Genomic DNA, 13,134 nt, shown 5'->3' with positions numbered 1-13,134 from the left:
AGGCAAAGTTCATGTACCTACCCTCAGCTCGAGCAGTTATGCTGAAACGTAAATGTAAGTTCTCGGATGAATTAAAAAAGAAATTCCCATGTTTTGTGTAGCAAATAAAGATGTAAAAGACCTAAAAGCACACACATACAACGGCAGCGAGGGGCGTGACATCATCACCAATTATAAATTTAAATAAATAAATTTAATGAACACTTGTATGTATGGCATATTTACCAGCTGCTTTTGGTTTAGCTCAGCTCTATGGCCTTTTACTTCAAGCCCTGCTTAAGTCATGTGCTTATGACTCAGTTTGCTCTACTTATTAATTATGCTGCATATTTCTGTTACGAGGCATATTCCCAGAGCAAATCAGTGTTAGCCTGCTAACCCCTTTACGCAAGCAGAGACACTGAGAGAGAGAGAGAGAGAGAGAGAGACAGAGAGAGAGAGAGAGAGAGAGAGAGAGATTTTGTCTAATCTCTTTCCCCATGACTCGATAAATCTCTCATCATCACAATATCCCAGAAGATACAGAAAAAAAAAATCAGAAATCCGTTCTTTAACTAAAGCAGAGTGGCAGAGCCGTGTTTGCCCAGATTAAAGATGAATGTGGCTTTTGAAAGAGGCCGACTGATTATCCTCTGCTGCTTCTGCTGGCTGGCCATTCATCCGCCAGTGTGAGAGACCGACCGTGGCCTGGTCTTTAGAAACAAAAAGCTGAGCATTTCACACATCGTAGTCACAGCAGTGCTTTTTATATCCATCAGACGGGCAGTGCCACTTCTTCTTTCTAGTCCAGTTAATAAGCCATGGTCACACTAGATATCTGCAGTCCACATCACTCTGAGGATTCGGTGTAGTCCGGAAGGTAGTTCTGGAAGACTGAAGATGGAGTCTGATATAAACACCATAAAAACATACAGTCTAACCCTACCTTCCGACTGAATGTGTTCCACGTAGCCTTGAGTTTATGTATCATTTATAATCAGTGCAGACTGTGTTATATAAAGTGTAGAGCTTTCAAACAGCTATTATTTTGGATGTAAAGTGCTTCTGTACAAAGCTGTGCACTTTCAAGGCTACCACCGTCAACACAGCAGCTCTGTTGGTTAAGGATGTGTAATTGTGTGTACGAAGTTCACCAAACCCAAACTAGATGTGAACATTCGCTCACAAAATATATTTGTCCTGGGTGTGTGTCATGAACTCACTAACAGCAGATCGTGTGTTTGTTTTTGTCTCTCCTTTTCCTTACAGTTCCACTCCAGTGTAATCCAATCCGTGTTTTACCAGCTCCTGCTCCACTCTGGTTTTGTGCCAATTCCTTATGCCATGCTTTAGTTCTTCAAACATTCAAGACGGTGCTGTATTGGAACGTTACAGGAGAGAAATCCTCACTTTGTATCGCCGATGTTTGTGTTTATAAATTGTGTGTGTTATATTGTGTACCTGACTTTGTTATCTGATTTTTTCTGTTCCTTTTTTTAAATGTTGCACTTATATAGCGCCTTTCTAGAAACCCAAGGAAGCTCTAATCAATCCACACACACACTGATGAGAAGCGGCAGCCACACAGCGTACTCTCAACCAGGAACGACTAGAGGACTGCATCAGGAACTAGGGTTTCACCCAGGACAGATAGGGTGACCAGATCTGAGATGGTGATGGAGATGGCTTGCCCCTCGCTGCCGTTGTATGTTTAGCTGAATCTATGTGTGCTTTTAGGTCCTTTACACCTTTATTACACATGGGAAAAGATGGGAATTTCTTTTATAATTCATCTGAGAACTTACATTTACGTTCTGGCATAGCTGCTCGAGATGAGGGTGGGTACATGAGCTTTGCCTGACGTAAACGAGGACTACTGACGTGCAAACTGACCAATTAAATATTTACAGAGAAGGTTATCGACCAATAACGGTAGCTCTACAGTCAGACCGTCCAATCAGAAGATTTTAGGCTACTTCACCACGCCCCCTTCTCACTCAAGCAAACCAATCAGAGTAGGGGAGGGCGGGACTAGTTTGTGAACGAAATTTCTTGAAGTTCTATGTAAGCTCCAGAAAAACAAAATGTTTGTGAAACATTTTTTAAGTCTAAAAAAGAGGACATGTCCGGGTAAAAGAGGACGTCTGGTCACCCTATGATAGAGCACCAATCCATATTTGGGCACACACACATTCACTCACACATACAGACACTTTGATTGTTTTGAGTATTTTTATTTTTGATTCTTAACTGACTTGCTTTCAGTTAAATCTCCACATACACTGTCATGGCCCCTTTCCCCTAGACGAGGTTGTAAGAGTTAATGGGGGCTGGTCTGTTTCCCCTCCCCCCATCCATTTTGTGTTTGTTGTGTGCCTGTTAGTAGCATGTCTCCGGGTGTTACCTTAGGCCCTGCTCTTGGTGAGGATGCAGCTTAGGCCGTAGACAACCTGGACGTTCAGCTGAGCATAGATCCCAGAGGTTCCCTGTCCCCTGTTCTGGATCCACGCCTGGCTATGCAGCTTAAAGAGTTGGGCTTTGAGATTAAAGTCCAGGAGCGTGAGACGGAGCTTCTCAGGCTGAAGGAAGCACGTATTGGTGCCGACAAGGAGCTGGCGTTAAAGGGACTGTGTCTGAGGGACGAAAAGCCTGTAATATTTACTCCCAGTGTTGCCCTTCTTGCGGCACAAACACCAGCTCTAGCGAGCCTCCAGCCGCTGGCCTTCCTGCCTGCTTCTCTAACTCCCAGGGTCCCCCTTTTGTGGCACAAACACCAGCTCTAGCGAGCCTCCAGCCACTGGCCTTCCTGCCTGCTTCTCTAACTCCCAGGGTTCCCTTCTTGTGGCACAAACACCAGCTCTAGCGAGCCTCCAGCCACTGGCCTTCCTGCCTGCTTCTCTAACTCCCAGGGTTCCCTTCTTGTGGCACAAACACCAGCTCTAGCGAGCCTCCAGCCACTGGCCTTCCTGCCTGCTTCTCTAACTCCCAGGGTTCCCTTCTTGTGGCACAAACACCAGCTCTAGCGAGCCTCCAGCCACTGGCCTTCCTGCCTGCTTCTCTAACTCCCAGGGTTCCCTTCTTGTGGCACAAACACCAGCTCTAGCGAGCCTCCAGCCACTGGCCTTCCTGCCTGCTTCTCTAACTCCCAGGGTTCCCTTCTTGTGGCACAAACACCAGCTCTAGCGAGCCTCCAGCCACTGGCCTTCCTGCCTGCTTCTCTAACTCCCAGGGTTCCCCTCTTGTGGCACAAACACCAGCTCTAGCTAGCCTCCAGCCACTGGCCTTCCTGCTTGTTTCTCTAACTCCCAGGGTTCCCTTCTTGTGGCACAAACACCAGCTCTAGCGAGCCTCCAGCCACTGGCCTTCCTGCCTGCTTCTCTAACTCCCAGGGTTCCCTTCTTGTGGCACAAACACCAGCTCTAGCGAGCCTCCAGCCACTGGCCTTCCTGCCTGCTTCTCTAACTCCCAGGGTTCCCTTCTTGTGGCACAAACACCAGCTCTAGCGAGCCTCCAGCCACTGGCCTTCCTGCCTGCTTCTCTAACTCCCAGGGTTCCCCTCTTGTGGCACAAACACCAGCTCTAGCTAGCCTCCAGCCACTGGCCTTCCTGCTTGTTTCTCTAACTCCCAGTGTTCCCCTCTTGCGGCACAAACACCTGTTCTGGTTAGCCTTCAGGCACCGGCATCACCACCTGCTCCTCCGCATTGTTCTCCAGTTTGTCTAGCCACTGTTAGCGTAAGTAGAAACACAGCAAAGGACAAACTGTTGTTAATGCTGCTATTCCTAAGGCCTACAACTTAGTACCGGAAGCCTATCGAGGAAAACCCTAGACATTTGTGGAATATGCCTCTGTCTTCTGTAAATGTTTGTACGTTAACTCCGCCCATAAACACCACCAGTTAACTCCACCCATAAAAGCCACCCGTTAAACACCACCCTTTAACTCCGCCTATAAACACCACCCGTTATCTCCGCCCATAACCACCACCCGTTAACTCCGCCCATAAACACAGTGGATAAAAATCTGCTCTACTCCCTCTTCTCTTGCAAAATTTGCCACAGGCAGATGGCTAAAATAAATACAACTGTAAAAGACACATCACAACACATTATACATTTGAAATCTCTGGAGTCCAGGGAGTGTCCAGCGCATAAAGCAATGTTTCTGCTTTGAGCTCTGAACCGGACACAGATACCGAACTCTCCCTGAGAGGGTGGACAGGGTGTTTTCTTTCTCTTTTCCCACATCTCCTTTTGTCAGAGTGATCTCGCTGGACAGAGAAACAGTGTCAGCACACCCAGAAGAAGCCGGTCCAATCTGGATGGGAACCTAGTGACCTCTCCGCTGGCCTTGACCCCTCAGCTCTGACCTCACTCTGAGTGTCTTGTTTGCCTTTGTGTTGTATAGGGTGTGCTGTTTACACACTATAAATAATCAGCTGTCTGATCTGTGCTTCCAAGGTCTTTTTTTATTAAACGTTTGGGTACTCGTTGTGGCCTTGGAGTTTGGGTTTTCAGTTCATTTCTGCATTGTCTGCATACTTTATCTGTATTGTGTTGTATATTTCGAAAAGTCTGGATTTCAATTTCATGACCTATACCTACACAGGTGTTAGCCACCCACTAGCTCAACATCAGCTGTGTTTAAAGTAAGGATTATGGCCCAGGAACGTCTCTGGGAGTGAGATTTTACTGCTTGCTCACACGGTGGATGTATGGAAAGGCCTCGTGTACAGTAGGGAAAGGGAGGGGGTGATTTAATGGAACACAGTTTTGAGAATGAAATCCGAGCTGGTGTTTATAAAGCTCCTCATAGTGAAGGCTGTGCTCCAGAACCAGGTTTAAGACTGAAATTCAGCATTAATAAAAGAGGACCATATTTCTTTCCTATGTAATGGGAACGCTAGATTTTTTTAGCTGACTTTAAATATATATTTAAAGTACTTTGCATGTTTTCTACAAATATTTTGTTGGGAAAAACAGTTCTGACTTAAATAACAACAGCAGTAATCAGAAGAACAAATGAATGGATGAATGAATTAATGAACAAATGAAAATGACAAACATAATCCTCAGCACTAAGTGTGTATATGATTTTCTTCTGGTAGAGTAATCATAATCCTGACTCCTGTACAGAACTTTGATGTGGATTAGGTTTCCTCCAGTTTGTGAAGAATAATTTAAGTCTAAAGAATTATGATTAAAGCTCTTCTTCTCCTTTAGGCTCTTTGAGGTATTTCAGAAGCTCCTTTAAAGCCCAGGAGAAGGACACACATTAGCTCCATCTGACTGCAGCTCTCCAGTTATTCACACACACACACACACACATTTTACTCATATACAAAGAGCACCATTATACTCCACACTGGGGTGGGATTAAAAAGAAATAATGTTGCCATGACGATCAGATGCATCTTGAGGGAGCACTTTACAGAGCTCACAACCCACAGCTGTTTACATCTGGTCTGGAGTATCACTGAGCAGGTAAATGGGCAAACAGGGCATTCTCACAAAACGGTGTGTGTGTGTGTGTGTGGGCATTAATGGTTCTGCATTCCACTGCAGTGCCACTAGTAGCATAATCATTTTTTCTGTAGAAAGCAGAGAGATGATAAACTCTAATTTCTGACCCACTTGCTCTAGTCCTGCCTCTAGTTCATTAAAGTCAGAGCTTATTAGGAATGTTAATACAAATGAAGCGGATTAGCCACCTGACGCTAGCGCGCTAATTTATGCTAATGTCTATTGTGAGTGTTAAAGTGCTCCTAGATTTTTTTTTCTACAGGAAAGACTTCAGGTCTCTGGTCTGGGTTCCTTCTGGATGAGTGGAGCACAATGAAGGAACTGGAACTGGTCCAGAGAGATAGAGAGAGAGAGAGAGAGAGAAAAGAAAGAATGAAAGAAAATTAGGGAGAGAATGTAAACAGAAGAAGAGGGGAAAATCAAGAAATAAGAAAAATATATAATGAAAGAGAGAAAAAAGGGAATAGAAGAGAAAAACAAGAACAATACACAGAAGAAAAAGACCAAACAAAGAATGAGAGAGAGAAAGAGAGAGAATGAGAGAGAGAGAGAATGAGAGAGAGAGGGAGAGAGAATGAGAGAGAGAGAGAGAGAATGAGAGAGAGAGAGAATGAGAGAGAGAGAGAGAGAATGAGAGAGAGAGAGAATGAGAGAGAGAGAGAATGAGAGAGAGAGGGAGAGAGAATGAGAGAGAGAGAGAGAATGAGAGAGAGAGGGAGAGAGAATGAGAGAGAGAGAGAGAGAATGAGAGAGAGAGAGAGAGAATGAGAGAGAGAGAGAGAGAGAGAGAGAGAGAATGAGAGAGAGAGAGAGAGAGAGAGAGAGAGAGAGAGAGAGAGAGGAGGTGGTTTAATTGTTGCAGTACTCAGTGCAAGTATTTCCTACATATAAAGTTTCAGACAGAGCCTCCACAGCTTCGAACCCGAGCCTGTGCCAGGAAACACACCATAATTTAAACCAGGTCCAGAAAGGGCTACAGCTCCTGGCCGTCTACAGCAGGAATACATCCATGACACATGCTACAGTTTCAGTACATATATAATAAACCTTTTAACCCTTTACAATTTGTCTTCCCAGAGATCTCTCTCCTTTTACCATTATCCTGTGTTTTCTTTCTGTGGCCCATTCACAAACCAGTAAACAATCAGTAGATGAAGTCCAGACCTTTGTTTAAACCGGGGCTGACCAATGCCTGGACTTTCATGGACACCTGCTTCTTCACCTCTTCCTCAGGAAGTATTAGTAGGTAGATTTGTAACAGCATCTACCCTTCTAGGACGACTTCACACATGAAGTTGGGACATTTCTGTGAGGATTTAATGGAAACCAGCCATGACAGCATTAGTGGGGTGACCTTAAGCTTATGCACTGCAGAGTGGGAAAGTGTGGGTGAGTTTAAACACTGTTTAAAGTTGGTCTTTGTCGTTCTACATTCAGAAGTGGTTGTCAAACAGTTGCTCTGAAAGGTTTAAAAACTCCTGCAGCACTGCTGTGTCTGATCCACCAATACAGCACACACTAACACACCACCACCACAGCAGTGTCACTGCAGCGCTGAGCATGACCCAAACCCCCAAATCATACCCACTCTGCGGTGGTCCTAACCATTGATGAACAAGGCAAACAAAGTATGCAAAGCAACAGATGGACTACTGTACGTAACTGTAGAACTACAGCGTTCCAAGCATTTATCTAAGAGCGGAAGCAGTCTGATGTGAGGCAGTGAAAGCTTACTAAAGCGTAATAGAGCTGTTATTGTGAGAAGTTCTGTGTGTCAGAGCATATCGTTCTGTTTCCATCCCTAACACTGTCTTTGTCTGTGTGTGTGTGTGTGTGTGTGTGTGAGTGTGTGTGTGAGAGAGAGAAAGTTCATGCTTCATAAGACCTATTGGAGTATAATTCACATTGTTTGGCCCCAGTAAACCATGGCTTGTGCAACAAAACAAGAACTGACTCTGTAGAGCACACTATTAAACCATCTCTGTCCGAACAAAACCATGTAACTCTCAAGTAAATGAATTGCATTTTTTAAACGATGTCGCAGGACAGCTCAACACGCTTGGAGGAGAACACTAACTGCCCATTTTTAAACCTTCAAAACCAATAATAAAATAAATACCAGCTTTACATTTACATTTATGTCATTGGAGGAGTTTAAGAAAAGGCCTATGGGAATATTCTAAAACTACTCCAATGTACAAACGTGCTCCATGAGCATATTTCAAATTTAAAAATGATTTTTCTTTTTCTGTAAAAGGTTGAATTTCAAAAACACAAGGCTGTGGCTGTAGGGCGGCTTCCTGCTGAAACAGCTTCACCGTCTGCACTAATGTAGCATTAATGCAAGAATGGATTTACCACTGCGCTTGGATAAGATGCAAAGCTTAAGCTGCAGACAAAGCCAGATTTCCATTAATGAGCTGAACCTAGAGGGGGTCGATACACCTATACACACACACACACACACACACACACACACACACACACACACACACATCCTTCCTCACAGACCATTGCTTCCCACTCCTGCTGTCAAAAGCCTTCCCACAATGTAAACACCATTTACCAAATTATCCAACCAGCGCACTTTAGTTTCGTAGTTGGGCTCACGTCGGCTGAACGAGGGCTCACTGGGTTCAAGATGGACCTGGGCTGTTAGTTGGATCCAATTTCAGACCGATGTGAGCATCCCGGTAATGGCTGTGCACACCCTACATGGGTCCATAGGGGTTGTGTACAGTGCAGAGGGGCACAATGATGAGCCAATCCCGTCCCATCACTGACCCTGAAAGAGATTCGTATATAGGGCCAAGCATTTCACTCATAGAAAAGACATGCCGGTACCCATCTCTTAATAAGCACTGCCCATTTTATCTCAGCTTGGCCTTCATTGTGCAGTGTTTTGTGTAGATTTCACAGCAGGGGGCTCTAACTCCCCAGATTTTATCCCTCATTGCTCACTAGCAGCTCAACACAATGTCAAAATACAGCATCTGATTGTAGAGTTATGTGAGAAACGTTGTGTGAGAAATTATTGAATCAGTTTAATTTTTCTTTTCATCACTGAGGGCCTGAGAAAAGATGCCATTGGTTAAAGAACCTCTTCAGGTACCTTTTCAGGTATTGTCCAAGCCACAAGGCTTTACTTTAAAAGGGTGTATTGAATATTTGGCCTAAATGCAGTGGCCTTGTATTTGCATCGTAACTTTTATGAATTTCCCTTCGCATTTAACAAGGATAAATGTTCCGTTCCTAATCTAAAGCCATATTTTAACAACCCTGCACTATGGAACGTGATTGTTGTAAAGTAGAACATGTCAAGGATCAGTAGCAGTCGTACCCAGAGAACACTGGCTTGGGTTAAAAATATAGTCATGTTTAATTGAAGTGTGAAAAGCCTCGTCTGTGGGGAGAGAGAGTTTTACAGCTTTAATGGATTTCTTTTATGGATCTAGGGGTCTATCAGTTGGGCTGGATAGCCCTTCGTAGGCCATAAAGACGACAGTAAAATTTCTTGTTACGGGGCACCTAAAAGGGCTGATGTGCAACTCTTCAAACTCAAACTCTAGGGGTTCCACTGTGATAATGTTTGGCTTGCTGCATAATACAGATATTTGAGTGTCATCTATCAATGTATTCCCACTAGGGGTTGCCCCAGGGGACTTCTAATATCAGTGTATTAGAAATTCCACAGGTTCTACGATAGATAACCTTCCACACACATCGCTCCTGCTCATCCGGGTTTGGCACTAACACCAGCATGTGCACCCCCTTTAACTTCGCTAGTGGACAGTGCATCTTCTGTAGCTGCTTTGTCTTGTTCGTGTTCACTCTGGGTACGGAGCCTACTCAGAATCTTTGGTTACAAGGCGGGAACAGACCCTGGACAGGACGCAAGTCCGTTGCAAGTTATTACACACTCACCCAGCTACTCACACACCTTTGGAAAATTCCACACGGCCAACCAACCTGCCAGCATGTGAGCTTATTGTGGGAGGCAACCAGAGCCTCTGGAGGAAACCCATAACAACACAGTGAGAACACACCAAAGACAAAGACCCGAGACTGGGTTTGACAGCTACAGCTCTAATGCGGATGGCTCGGTTTAAGATGGTTGGATGTCTATATCATATACAGTGCCTTGTGAAAGTATTCAGCCCTCTTGAACTTTTCACCCTTTTGCCACATTTCAGGCTTCAAACATAAAGATATAAAATTTACATTTTTTGTGAAGAATCAACAACAAGTGGGACACAATCGTGAAGTGGAATGAAATTTATTGGATGTGTCAAACTTTTTTAACAAATAAAAAACTGAAAAGTGGGGTGTGCGATATTATTCAGCCCCTTTACTTTCAGTGCAGCAAACTTACTCCAGAAGTACAGTGAGGATCTCTGAATGATCCAGTGTTGTCTCAAATGACTGATGATGATAAACAGAATCCACCTGTGTGTAATCAAGTCTCCGTATAAATTCACCTGCTCTGTGATAGTCTCAGGGCTCTGTTCAAAGCGCAGAGAGTATCATGAAGACCAAGGAACACACCAGGGAGGTCCGAGATACTGTTGTGGAGAAGTTTAAAGCTGGATTCGGAGACAAAAAGAAAGCTTTAAACATCCCAAGGAGCACTGTGCAAGCAATCAAATTGAAATGGAAGGAGTATCAAACCACTGCAAATCTACCAAGACCCGGCCGTCCCTCTAAACTTTCATCTCGAACAAGGAGAAGACTGATCAGAGATGGAGCTAAGAGGACCATGATCACTCTGGATGAACTGCAGAGATCTACAGCTGAGGTGGGAGAGTCTGTCCATAGGACAACAATCAGTCGTACACTGCACAGATCTGGCCTTTATGGAAGAGTGGCAAGAAGAAAGCCATTTCTCAAAGATATCCATAAAAAGCCTTGTTTAAAGTTTGCCACAAGCCACCTGTGAGACACCAAACATGTGGAAGAAGGTGCTCTGGTCAGAAACCAAAATCCAACTGTTTGGCCACAATGCAAAACGATATGTTTGGCGTAAAAGCAACACAGCTCATCCCCCTAAACACACCGTCCCCACTGTCAAACAGGGTGGTGGCAGCTTCATGGTTTGGACCTGCTTTTCGTCAGCAGGGACAGGGAAGATGGTCAGAATTGATGGGAAGATGGATGGGGCCAAATACAGGACCATTCTGGAATAAACCTGAGACTGGGACGGAGATTTATCTTCCAACAAGACAATGATCCAAAGCATAAAGCCAAATCTACAACGGAATGGTTCACAAATAAACGTATCCAGGTGTTGGAATGGCCAAGTCAAAGTCCAGACCTGAATCCAATCGGGAATCTGTGGAAAGAGCTGAAGACTGCTGTTCACAAACGCTCTCCATCCAACCTCACTGAGCTCGAGCTGTTTTGCAAGGAAGAATGGGCAAGAATTTCAGTCTCTCGATGTGCAAAACTGATATACCCCAAGCAACTTGCAGCTGTAATTGCAGCTATAAAGTATTAACACAAGGGGGCAGAATAATATCGCCCGCCCCACTTCTCAGTTTATTATTTGTTAAAGTTTGACACATCCAATAAATTTCATTCCACTTCATGATTGTGTCCCACTTGTTGCTGATTCTTCACAAAAAAATAATTTTATATCTTTATGTTTTTATATCTTTATGACCCCTGAAATGTGGCAAAAGGTTGAAAAGTTCAAGGGGCCGAATACTTTCGCAAGGCACTGTACGTGGGTCCATAATGGGTTAGGTACAGCCCATATGGGCCCTATGTTGAATCCGTCCTGGGCCCATCACTGACCCTGCAGGGCATCTGTATACGGTGCCAACATATTATCCATAGAAAAGACATGCTGTTACCCAGCGGGACCTGCCCAAATGGGCCCTCTATGGGTGTGTTAGGGTCATTTCAAAATATCATCGGTCTAATTCTGATGAACAGTTTTGATGTGTTATATTTGGCGAAGTCATGTGAGTATGAAATGTGATGTGATTTAAAAAACCGGATGGAGCTATGAACTCTAATGTTACACTGATGCACATGGAAAAGTGAAGCTGGAATTTGTAGGTCAGTGGTTAGCACTGTAAACACAAAGATTGTTTTCATGCCTCATCCGGTGTTACAGGTCGAGGAGAAATCACTGCTGCTGCTGATAAAAAGCTACAAATGCTTCCATCTACTGGTACAAAAGGAGGCTGTCAGTTATAAAACAGCTGTTCGCTCTCCATGAAGCCAAGGCCAAACTTATCCTGACGACAAAGATCTTCTCAGTAATTAGGGTCCGGAATAAAAAGGTAGTTAACTGAAGCATGGACTCCTCAAGTCCTCTGAAGGTGTTCTGAGCCTCAGATCCTTTAATCCCTGCAGATGGAGAAGTGATTGGACCTATTTTGTCAGCGTTCTCCACAGGTCCTCGATGGGTCTGAAACATTTGAGGCCAAACCCACATCTTGAACTTTTTGTCGTGTTTCTCTCAAACCATTCCTGAATTTATTTATTTGTTTTGCAGCGTCCGTCTGAGGACAGCCAATGACTACGCAGCTCCATACACACAGCCAACTTCACTGCGCTGCACAAATGGAGTTCGTACAAATAGCACTTTAATAACTACAATATTTAGTAACACTACAAATGTACAAATTCTTTGTTTTTCTCTGTTCCCAAATGTACCAGTATTTCTCTGTTAATATTGAGCTTGATACAAAGTCAAAAGTACACGTGCACATGCAGGCAAACCTACACACACACACACACACACACACACACACACACACAAAGCATTAATCTCCCCATTCTGGGTGGATTAGCTAATTCTTCGGGTCTTTGTGTGTATGTTACGATGGAGATCTGATGATGTCATTCTACAGCAGACGGAGATTATTTGATCAGATTAGGACCATTGTAGCATTGTGTGGGTCTGGAGTGTCCACTACAAAATCACAAAAGACTGCAACAAAAGGCCTCTGAGCGCAGAGGACAAATATATAGGACTTGTTCTGGACGTTCTGAGATATATTCAGTTATTCAGCACTGGTTTTGGATAGTCTCTCTCTCTCTCTGTCTTCTGTCTGTCTCTCTCTGTCTTCTCTCTCTCTCTCTCTGTCTGTCTTCTGTCTCTCTCTGTCTTCTGTCTGTCTCTCTCTGTCTTCTGTCTCTCTCTCTCTGTCTTCTGTCTCTCTCTCTGTCTTCTGTCTCTCTCTCTCTGTCTTCTGTCTCTCTCTCTCTGTCTTCTGTTTCTCTCTCTCTGTCTTCTGTCTGTCTCTCTGTCTTCTGTCTCTCTCTCTGTCTTCTGTCTCTCTCTCTCTGTCTTCTGTCTGTCTCTCTCTCTCTCTCTCTCTGTCTTCTGTCTCTCTCTCTCTGTCTTCTGTCTGTCTCTCTCTGTCTTCTGTTTCTCTCTCTCTGTCTTCTGTCTGTCTCTCTGTCTTCTGTCTGTCTCTCTGTCTTCTGTCTCTCTCTCTGTCTTCTGTCTCTCTCTCTCTGTCTTCTGTCTGTCTCTCTCTGTCTTCTGTTTCTCTCTCTCTGTCTTCTGTCTCACTCTCTCTGTTTTCTGTTTCTCTCTTACAATCTGTCTGTCTCTCTGTATCTCTCTGTCTTCTCTCTCTCTCTCTCTCTTTCACTCTCTCTCCCTCTTTCACTCTGT

This window comes from Hoplias malabaricus, chromosome 5 (assembly GCF_029633855.1).
Source record: "Hoplias malabaricus isolate fHopMal1 chromosome 5, fHopMal1.hap1, whole genome shotgun sequence".
Lineage (NCBI taxonomy): Eukaryota > Metazoa > Chordata > Actinopteri > Characiformes > Erythrinidae > Hoplias > Hoplias malabaricus.
Note: the sequence above shows the minus strand (reverse complement) of the source record.